The sequence below is a fragment of the Ochotona princeps genome, chromosome 28 (assembly GCF_030435755.1).
Source record: "Ochotona princeps isolate mOchPri1 chromosome 28, mOchPri1.hap1, whole genome shotgun sequence".
In the NCBI taxonomy this organism is placed as follows: Eukaryota; Metazoa; Chordata; class Mammalia; order Lagomorpha; family Ochotonidae; genus Ochotona; species Ochotona princeps.
In genome coordinates this window covers 6,926,474-6,937,454 of record NC_080859.1, presented here as the reverse complement: position 1 = coordinate 6,937,454, position 10,981 = coordinate 6,926,474, and the positions used below count along the sequence as shown (strand labels likewise).

The window sequence follows — 10,981 nt, the reverse complement described above, 5'->3', positions numbered from 1 at the left end:
TAAGACACTAATTGGCTTTGGAAACTTTGAAACTTTCAACTCATTAGGACTTTGAGTAGCTGTTTTGTACCTAAGCATAAGAATTGATGGAGAGGCTGGGACTAAACACATCATTTTTAAAAATATGATGAAAAATAAGAGTTTTGTTAAGACGCACATAACAATCAAGAACCTCCTTCTTCTTAGCAAACTCCTAAAAAGTACCTCCCATATAATTATTAAATAAAAACACTCACTTATTCAGTACTCAGCTAGCTTTTAAATTCTGAATAAGAGAAGTACACAGTAAGAGAGGTACTTACATGGTTTCCTTGGATACTGGATGATGCCATTCAGGTCTGTGTTTTTATCTGAAAGTGGTGCCCTGCAGAGAAATGAGGCTTGGCAAGTGGCTGTTGATACATAGTAAGTAAATAGCAACTTTGTTTATTTGACAGAGCATTTTTTTTTATTTTGACCCAGATTTCTTCTTCTCATCACACCCAACACTTGTAAACAGCAAGAATACGGCATTACAGTTACTTGGCACAACTCTTTTGCTCATCACTGAAGAAGCTGTCATTCTTAAGGTGGAAGTTCAGAGTGCTCTGGGTGGATTTGTTGAGTCTTGGGAGACTTTCTACTTATTAGCTACAATAGCTGCATCCGATGCATCGGTGAACACTGGTGAATACTGCCTGCCTATCTTCTGTCCTCAAACCGTCCAGAGAAATGAGTCTTACAAAATTCACAGCCATGACAAATGTCCTCAACACAGATGTAAGAACACAGCCAAGCCCTGATCCAAGTCAGGGCATTAGGGCTGTCCATGACCATGTACTGTCTTTTTACATGTAGCAGCAAAGCTCTGGATGCCCAGTGGTTTAAATCCTCCGAGCATGCACTTCTGACACCCTGTCTCGTAGAGCAATATGCTTTCTAATTTTGGTAGCTTGATAAGCCCCTCCTATGTGATATGTTTCAACCTTCTCACAGCTCTCTGGATCGAAAAGAACAACAGAGCTACAGCAAAGAATGGCACCTAACTTGAATGCTTAACATAGTTTAATAACCTGAAGTGAACGGTGTGCTGTGTTTCCATTAAAAAGTTTCCTGCCACAATTAATTGAACAAAAACTTGTCTTGTTCCAAGATTATTCTTGGAAATGTGATTTTAAAGGCTGTGTGAAACGAGGAAATTTAGTTTTTTCATACCATATGAAAGCAATTTCATTTTTTCAGGAATGATTTTTGGATTGACTTCCGATTGGATATTTTCCACTGGAATGAGCTGCCGAGGGGGCCGGAGGGGGAGGGGAGAGAAGGAGGCACTTCTGTGTTCTTTTGCCAGCACTGACAAAGGTCTGGTTGTCAGTGATACCTTTACAGCTAAATTTATCCCAGAGTGACAGAAACAGGTGCACCTTGGCCTGCCAGACACTTGTGCACAGGGATCACGCATCTCACGGCCTGACGATCAAGGGGGCAAAGCCTCCGTCTTCATAGAAAAGGAGAGGAGGCAAACGCAGCCCAAACTGGGGTGTTTCTCTTCAAAGCCAGCTGGTCTGGCTTTATTCTACAGCATTTTTTTTTTTTTTTTTTTTTTTTTTTTTTTTTTTTACCTGTCAGAGTTTGCACACCAAAGCCCTCAGCAGGTGCTGACGGGTACAACTTCCTGGAGAAGCAGAAAGGCACTGGTGAGTTTTGATTGCCAAAATGCAGTTTTTGATCTCTAAATGCTGGGTTTTGTGATCTTGGAGGAGGCGCTACCGGGTTCCCCAGGCTGGTTCACTGATACCATTGCATTCAGAGGTAGCTAACTCTACAGTGGGTTGATGGTGCTTACAGAGTGCGGCGCTACCACCTCACAACATCTTAGGCTTTTTCTTATCGTTTTTTTTTTTGTTTGTTTGTTTGTTTTGTCTTTTTCTTAAATACTTTATATTTTTAACCTGGGTCTCTTCCATTACCATCATCAATATCTGGAAGATGAAGACCAAGTAATGGATATGTATATAATAGTAGATTAAATAAATAGCGCTGCAGTCTCTTTTTAATCTAATTCAGTCAGACTCTGGGCTAAACACGAGGCTATTTTCCAGTCAGTCTCCCAAATCAAGTGTGAACTGGTACATGCTATTGTCAAAAGATTCCATGTGCTGTATTTTTTTTAAAACATGTGCATGTTACAAGAATATGGTTGGAGATAATATGGATTTAACTTCATTTTAATACATTTTTAAACAATTTTACATGTTTAGTTATTCAACGTGCTGACATTTTCTCATTACTGTACAAAGAGCTTCTTTAAAGAAAAAAAAATTGGGGGATAAACAACCAAGACAGTACTGAAGCATATTTTTACGTCATTGATTTCCAAAATTAGCACATGTATATATTTGATGTTTTTATTTCATGGATTCAAAGTTTAGGCAATTTTTTTTCAAAGTAGGATTTTAACTAATGTGAAACATGGAAAAATGATACCACATGTTACTACATATTTTTAAAAAGTGACTCTATTTCAAGAACTCATTCTTTTAACCATGCTTCACCACATTTCTCTACAAATTGTTGTATTATAGCAAATTGGAAACATTTATTTAAGCAAGTGAGCAGCTCAATGCTAGAGACTATACATAGTAAACATATGAAACCGTTTGAAGAGCCAAGTTCCATATTCCCAAGCAACATGGGCCAATGGATGTAAAGGACACGAGAGCATACATTGATCAAGAATGCTATAAATTATTATGCATAAAATCAATTTTCTGGACTGTGGGGGGTAGACTTGGTTCTTAAAAAGAGAAAGACTTCTACCAATATAAATTACTAGACGATGAAGCAATTGTTTTCTTCTGATGATCTCATAAGTAGTCTTCCATCTACCTGTTTAATACACAGCTGCATACTGGGATGAAATAAGCTTTGGCTTTTAATAATTATCACTGTCCCTAAGACAATTTTAATTAACAATAATTTAGACATGCCATAGATTTGTAAGTATAGCATGCTCTGAAGCTGGTTTGCTTGTGGGTTAGCATTATCAAATATCTGTGATTTAAAAATAATCAAAATGTTTCACCCAACCAAAACATGTAATATTTTTTAAATATAATCTCATCCACAAACATTTTAACGTATCTATTTTGTTAAAAGATCAATTTACTATTTATGATAAAGCGTATTACAGATTTAAAAAACTTCATAGATTTTATTTAATGTTTTTGGATGTATTTATGTACATCCAGTGGTTTCAAACTGCTGTTTTTGCCTGATGTTTTATCATGACCCATGATATTGATTCTGACCCTGTAGTGACCATAATCATGGAATACATTGGCTGACTTCATTATTCTCTTAAAGAATGCATATATATTCTGTGCACTTGAAAATGATTCTCATTTTTCTAGTCTATGATGTATGATATTATTAAAGAATCATAGCTCTTGGCTTTACAGGTGATAACATTACTACGAAGCTGAGCCACATAGATGCTTGAGTCACTTATAGAACCACAGCAAAGTTTTCATGGGCATGCTTGCTGCTTGCAACCATTACATTTTTGGCCACAAAACCAAATTAAACCAAACATTTCTGCCAAACTGTTGCTTATGACTGTCGATTACGAATTTGAAACTGAATGCTAGATAAATCCCAAATATTTTGAAATAATTAAAATGTGTCATTTTAAGTGTGCCCCAAATAGGAACTGCATGTAAAATTTGGTTTTCACTTTTAATTGTGAACCTGCACACATATGCTTGTTCTTTCTGAGCTTCCACAGTAGGTCTCAGAAACAGCGAAGGCAATGTCCTCAGTGTACTAAAGGATTTATTTTAATAAGCCTTAGCAAGATACTGTGATTCAAAATAGCAGTGGCTCATGACTGTCCTGATGTTTTAAATTTTGAAATTTGTGCATTTAAAATATTATTTGCAGTGTAACTTCATGTCTTAAAGAAAATTTATTTCTGGTGGGGAAAAATTAGTCATTCTTCTGTTTTAGAAAGACATTGTGCTTACTTTGTATTTGCATAGGGAAAAAAAATCTTGATTCTCCCAAGAATTAACTTTAATAAATTTTATTGCTTATATCAAACTACTTAATTTCAGTACAACCGAGTTTCCACTAAAAATGGCTTATTTGTAAGTATTTAAAGAAGCAAAAATAGCCTGGCAGTTTCATGTGTATCTCCTGGTCGAATAGACACCTGACTGACAGCTGTCAACTGTCCATGGGCCAAATGCAACCCAGTAAGGATAAAAATTGCACATTACTCATCCCTGTGGTAATACCTGGTGCCAGGAGGTTTTCAAATAGGAATAATGAGACTGTGGACAGAAGCCCACCAATGCTCACTGGTCATTGACTTACTTCCATGGCTTTTCTCAATCAGTTCATTTTCCTCCTTGTCTGTGTCTGGAACTTACAAAGAGTTAATTTCCTTAAAGGAACTTGCAGAGACGTGGGACAAGCCTGTGTCCATGAAAAACTGGGCAACCAAGTGGTTATGCCCACACATCTCTTTCAATCATGTCTTTTTTTAAGCTTGTGAAATCTGTGTTACAGGAAGAAGGTTTTGAAGTACCATCTTCCTATTTTAAGGAAGATAAAACTGAATAAAAATGATATTTGCCAAAGGTGGCTAAAGTAGATGTATAAATACAGACTTGGATCTGTGTCTCCCAGCTTCATATTCACCGATTTTTTATTCTATTATATTTTAAACATGTGGATTATCAGACTATAAGTAAAAAAAAAAAGTACATGCAAAATTAAGTTGGATCCATTTAAAGAACTCTTCTTGGTCACCAAAAGCCTTGTTAGAGATATAAGCATTTTTTAAATCAGAGCATATTAAAATCTAATTCTGAAAAACAAAGAACATACATATTAGAAAGTCTGTGGTACAAACTTATTTTAAGGTACCGTTTGCAATTTAAGTGGATTTCTGATCTGCAAATGTTTGCAAATGTATATGAAATAGTAGAAATTAAAAATAAAAAAGAAATAGTAGAAATTGAAACAAAAAAGAGTATCAGTACAAAAGATTAGAAGATGAATACAAAAATCAAAAATTCAAGCTGGAATTTCTTTTTAAGATCGAGAGTAATTTAAAAATATGAAATCTACCAAAGCATAAGCATTGATTTAGTACAATACAGAATACATTAAATACATTAAACAGTTCATATAACTGACTTAATATCTAAGTCAGTGTGTGTGTGCCCATGCGTGTGTGTGAGTGAATTGTAGCAGGGTTTCCTTGCCAGAAATTGGTCTAACATGATCGGCAGTTCAAGAACTAACAACACCATTTAGCAACCAAATTATATATCTAAATTTACAAATGTATTTGCTTATTCTATTACATTTAGTCCAAATCAACATTAGTCATTAATCAGCAAACTATTTAACAATATGCAATACAGTATGCAAATCAATTGCAAGCAAAATAATCAGGAAATGCTATCCATATCTAACCGTTATGACAGACTAGGTATCAAAACCAAACATGCAAAATCAAAATCACAGGATATTTAGTGAGCTCAGTCATTGCCCTGCATTTCCCAGGGCTGTCAGTGATCAACAAAGAGTGACCCATCCTTTGTCTACTCAAGAAGGATCTTCACCATTGTCTTCTCAGAGCTAAGGAGTACCATCCAGAGAGCTCCCGGAGCAGAAGCACAAAGCGCCGCACCTTGGCTTGTATTTCACCACTGACTCATTCCAAGGCTGGAAGCAATTCCTCAGCCTCTTGTGATGGAATGGGACTTCTGTACGTGGTGTTGTACAAGCTTTAGGAAAGGCTTTTAGAGTGCTCCAGTGGAGGTATTTCCTCTGCTCCTTGTGTCAAGGTCCCCAAGGCAATCCAAGGTCTGGCTGGTGGACTTCCGACTGCTCTAGCATGCCCCACCCTCCGCTTTTGCTATAAGTAGCCCACTGTGTTCCAGTTCCAAATCACTAAAACTGACACCAGTGGCTTGCCTGTGGGCAAAATAAAATCACCTTGCAATTAACTATCAACCAGCATGTCAGATTCTTCCAGTTGAGTATCCTGGTAACATAACATGGAAAGCCATCCTAAAAATTATATTATCAGATATAGAAGCTTTAAGCCTTTCAATATGCACCATAGAGTTTATTATTCAGCCTTAATAGATTTGGTTGGACATAATGGCGTGAAATTTTATAGTTAAAAGAAATTTTCACCACCCAGGCTGCTGGAAACAAGACTAGGAATACTTCATAAAGTTGGTGGAAATGGAATTAAAAGAGAAGCTTATCTTGGAGAAAAAAAAATGACACCTATATATTTTCATAACAGGAATTTTTGAAAGGCCCTTGTATATGTGGCCTGTTTTTTGTTTGTTTGTTCGTTTTTGTTTTCTCATTGGCAATTTAAACCCAGCTAGGCACTAGAAGGATACCTTGTCCATCTTTTCAGATGGATTGTCTTGAATGTAAACACAGATTCCATGTGGCAAAACAGAGGCCTCGTATGTAGCTGTTGAAAGTTGCCCTTGTAGAAGCTGGGGAGGGTTTCATCGGTATCTCCTGGTTGCTCTCAGAAAAACACTTCCTCTGTTATCCTGTAGAGGCAAAAAGGGGACAGAACGAACTTCGCCTTCCCACATTAAACCTTTCCCAAACCTTTCCCGATTCTTCCTTGCACACATTTTCTTCACAGGGTTCTTATTCCTCCCTTTAAGATATTTCTGCAAGAATAATCAGGAATTTTAACTCTGGTGTCTTTGAGAGGTCAGAAGGGAGGGTACACAGTAATGGAAATGACAACATGATGGCCAGGACTCAAGGGATATGTGTCCACTGTGTGCCTCTTTGCAAAGACAGAACAGAAAAAAAGACCACAGCAATAAGTCATAAAATGTACAGCATCTGAAATATATATATGCATATACCATTTCATGGACAGTGTGATACTTTGTTAGTAGACAGCTACCTCCAAGCCTAATATCTTCAAAAGGAATCAAATACCTTCCAAAAGGCCTCTCATTCACTGGCACCCAGGACTTGACTCCCAGTGTGCAACTCAGTGGCCACTGTTGGAAGATACATGAGACCTGCTGCCTTCCCTGTAAAACCCCAGACAACCAACGCAGTGAAAAGATTTGTGGACAGGAATGCCCCCTCTGGATTCTGAAGTCTTTTCAAAAAACTTTGGAAGGGCGGTTCAATTAAAAGAGTAACAGGATTGATACCATGTTCTGCAAGAGGCTGGCTGGTGGGACAGGCCAGCTTCTCTAACAAAACATTGTGCAAGAGAGTTCTGGGACATAAACAAGCTGGAAAGGAATGAAAGGACCTTGTTGGACACATCAGTGGAAGAGGCCTGGAGGAGGTAGAGGCCCTCATGCAGGGGCCGCTTTTCATTTTGCAAACTGTTACTGCACAAGGAGAGAATTATAGAAATGATCAAATCGTTTGTGAATCTGACTCTCAGAACTTCCTATCTGGAGATATGCTTGAGAATTCCCCCTTTGTATTGAAGACGGGTATCAATTTATCTGATGCTTTATAATAAAATCTTAATTTTAATCCCATTCACCATATTAAGTTTGGATGTACTTTCAGCAACAAACTTCTCCTTAACAATCATTATTTGCCTACAGTCAAACCACTCTTAAGACTGCTTGTCAAATTCTTCAGGGTATTTTTACATGGAGAAAAGACAGCAGCACTGCCTAGGTAAATAAATCCTTACAGTACCTCTCCAGAAGAGAGGGTCATTAATTTGTTTCATTTTCATTTTTTATGATTTTTACATAGATGATTAGGGTGCAAAGGGTCAAGGGCTACTGGAAAGTGGGCGAGCCATTGTTTCCACATTCTCTGTGTTTCCTTCCTGCCTCTGAGGAGAAGCCACATCCAGCCTCCCAAACGCCTCTATACCCAGAGATGGAGGACAGCCACCTGACGCCATCCCAGAGTCCCCAGTGTGGGGGCGAGCTCCAAGGGTCCTGCTCAAGAGTTTAGATAGTTCCACAGTTCTGAAGTACTGCTGATCTTGCCACTCCAGAATCCATTGGTTGACATAGTTCACTTTAGAGTCTCTGTTTGCCCAGATATTTACTGACAACATTTGGTTGTGGTAGTTGATCAATTTGTTCTGTCCTCTATTATAATACCAGGCGTCCTCTGCGGGCTCCAATGTACTTCATATCCCCCATGTGCACCTGGATATGCTGTCATATGTGGGATACACTGCTCCATCTAAGCCACTGAAGAGGTCCAGCTCTGACACAAACACTCCATGGTCAAGCCATGGAACCTGCAGTTCTCTCTATGGTTGAGTTCCGAGTCCAGCAATTCAGTTGAGGGGATCCCCACAAAAACTTCATCTGAGCTGTTCCCAGACCTGATTCTTGTGTTTGCTTGCCTATACAGGGTCTGGCACAGTCTGTCACACACACTGGTAATTGCAATGGCTGGGTCAGTTCTGTCTCCAGCCCTGTATTTTACGCAAGTCAATGAGTGTTTGAGCCCAATCTGCCTATCGCACATTTGGGCCTCACACGAACCAGTGGGAGCTGTAGCCTAATCAGAGTGGAGGGTCATGAATTTAGATGTGTATTTCTGAAATAGTATCTAATGGAAAACAGAGATTACATACAACTTCTCCTGCTCTCATTATCCCTCTTAGGGAACAAGTTACAGGTCCAAGGAAGCAATACAGCTTAGTAGCTAAGGGAGAGTTGGACACATATACACCTGCCTTCGTGTCCTTTGTCTTGTATTTATGAGCAAGGGAGTACTGGACACATCTGTCAATGCTGCAAGACTCAGCTTTTAAAATCTATAAAATGGGAATAAAATCTAAAAGACTACTGTTTAGAAAAGACTTGTAAATCAACAAAGTCTGACAAATATCTATTAACTATTTAATGTCAGTCACATTGAGGCTGTTTACTTCAACCGACAATTCACTAACATGGTACTATTTCGGCACACATATTCTAAACATCATCACTTGATGAATATGAGTACTATTGATCTGAAAATATGAAACTACAAATTTAGTGAAGGAAATAAACTAATAATAATAGTCCATAAGAAAGCAGGCCTTTTGTTTAGGTGTTTGGCTTCATAAATATGCTATTGAAATAAAATAGTTTTAATCACTGACTTCAATTTAAAAGTTTTATTGTGTTTTAATGCTCACCATATTCCTAAATAAGTTGCATGAATTCCATTTGAAACTATGAAAATTCTTTCTCTTTCTAGCAACCTAGAATATGGAGGTAGTAATGTGTGCTCTTGCTTTCAAATGTATTTTTAAAAAGATGATTTGTATATTTGAAAGACAAGTTACAGTGGAAGATACAGAGACACAGAGATCTTCCATTTGCCAGTTCATTCTCCAAATGGTCATGTGGGACAGGCAGACCTCATCCATCTCTCCTGTGTGGGTGGCAGGATGCCAAGTACTTTGTTGCTTTCCCAGGTGCATTAGTAGGGATAGGACCAGAAGTGAAGCAGCCAAGACACAAACCAGTACCCATATGGGATGTTGGAATTACAGGCTGCAGTTTAACACGCTGTTCCACAACATTGGCCTTTCCTAATGTTTACAATTATTCATTTATACATGTCTTTGTCTATTAGGGAAAATTAACTTTCATATCATTTTGTTTAAAAATTTGAAGTTATAAATACAAAGGTTAAAATAATCATGTAAGCTCTCAGTTAAGAAACGGGGAAAAGGGATGCATGTTGCCCTGAAGCAGCTTCCTGCACTTCTTTCTAGATCTTTGTGTTAGGCCAATGTACTTCTTAAGAAGTGTGGTCAGGATTAGAAGCTGTGTGTTTTTGCTAACAGCTGGGGGCTTTTTCTCCCCCATCATAAATGCTTAAACCAAACATGAAATTAACAAGACTCAAAAAAAAAAAAAGCCATAGGATTAGAGTGGCAGAGTCCCCTTGACACAGCTGTAATGCTGCCCTCATTCCGACAACTCCTTCTAGGTCTTTCTTGAACAGAATGTCAAGCAGGCATTCCCAGGGTTGCCCTTCCCTCAGGCCCCTGCCAGTCCAGTTGCCATAGATGGCCATCCAACATTTGGAATGACATCAGGCGACAATCTGAGCCGGCTCTGCCCTAAGGAATTCAAGCTAGCAGAAGACCCAGGATATCAATGTCTTCTTGGCTGACAATGGCATTCCAAAGGTCAGCCAGGGTGACCAGAGGATGGACTTGGAGTTTCCAAGGCCCTTTTAGCAACCAAACAGATAACAAGCATAAGGAAAGACAAAAGAAGCCTGAACGTACCACACCCGTGACCAGCAAATTAAGCTCCCATGCCCATGATGTTATGGAATTGTGAGGAATTTTAGGACTGAAATGATCTCCAGTTCTCCAAAGAGTAAATTCCAGACAGTTCTCATCCTAAGCCAATCCCCACCTCTCCCACAACCCATTTCTCTCTCTGTGACAACCAGAGAATTAGAACTTGGTGTTATGGAAGTGAAAAATCCTTGCATAAGATTAAAGACTGGCTTCTATGGCAATGTTTTAAAGTGTGTATGGAGTCCTCTATACACATCACACTCTGTTCCATGGGGAACACACATTTCACCGATGAGGAAACCAAGACCCAAGGAGGTAGTGAACTTGGATACCATCATTTGGTGTATATGCAGTGGAGGAACAACTGGCCTTTGGCCATTGGACCTGTCTTTCCACCAGTCAGCCAAAGGGGAACCAGCACTTACAGAATCCAATCATTTTTCTCCTGCTGCATTGGATTTTGGGGATGGCAAACCTTTTGACCACTAGCCATGTGCAAATGGGAAATTAAAACCAGAAATAAAGGCAATAATTCTAATAGGATCAGTTCTGCACACGTTCAAAGCTAAAATCATAAATTATTATTTTCTAAGTTGTTCCTTATTCATAAATACTCATGTCCACATTTAGCGCCCCTTTATGAAGGATTAAGCTAAACACTCATTCCCATAAGACAGCTGACTTCACACT

At 38.5% G+C, this 10,981-nt stretch overlaps 1 protein-coding gene across 1 annotated transcript in view; it reads left to right on the top strand.

The window, feature by feature from the left end:
- The first annotated feature begins 1,386 nt into the window (after window positions 1-1,386).
- Window positions 1,387-10,981, top strand: part of MEF2C (myocyte enhancer factor 2C) — a 159,067-nt gene continuing 149,472 nt past the window's right edge. Inside the window, exon 1 of the mRNA XM_058656352.1 lies at window positions 1,387-1,676. The gene's annotated coding sequence lies outside the window, so the exon portion shown is untranslated. The remainder of the gene's footprint in view (window positions 1,677-10,981) is intronic.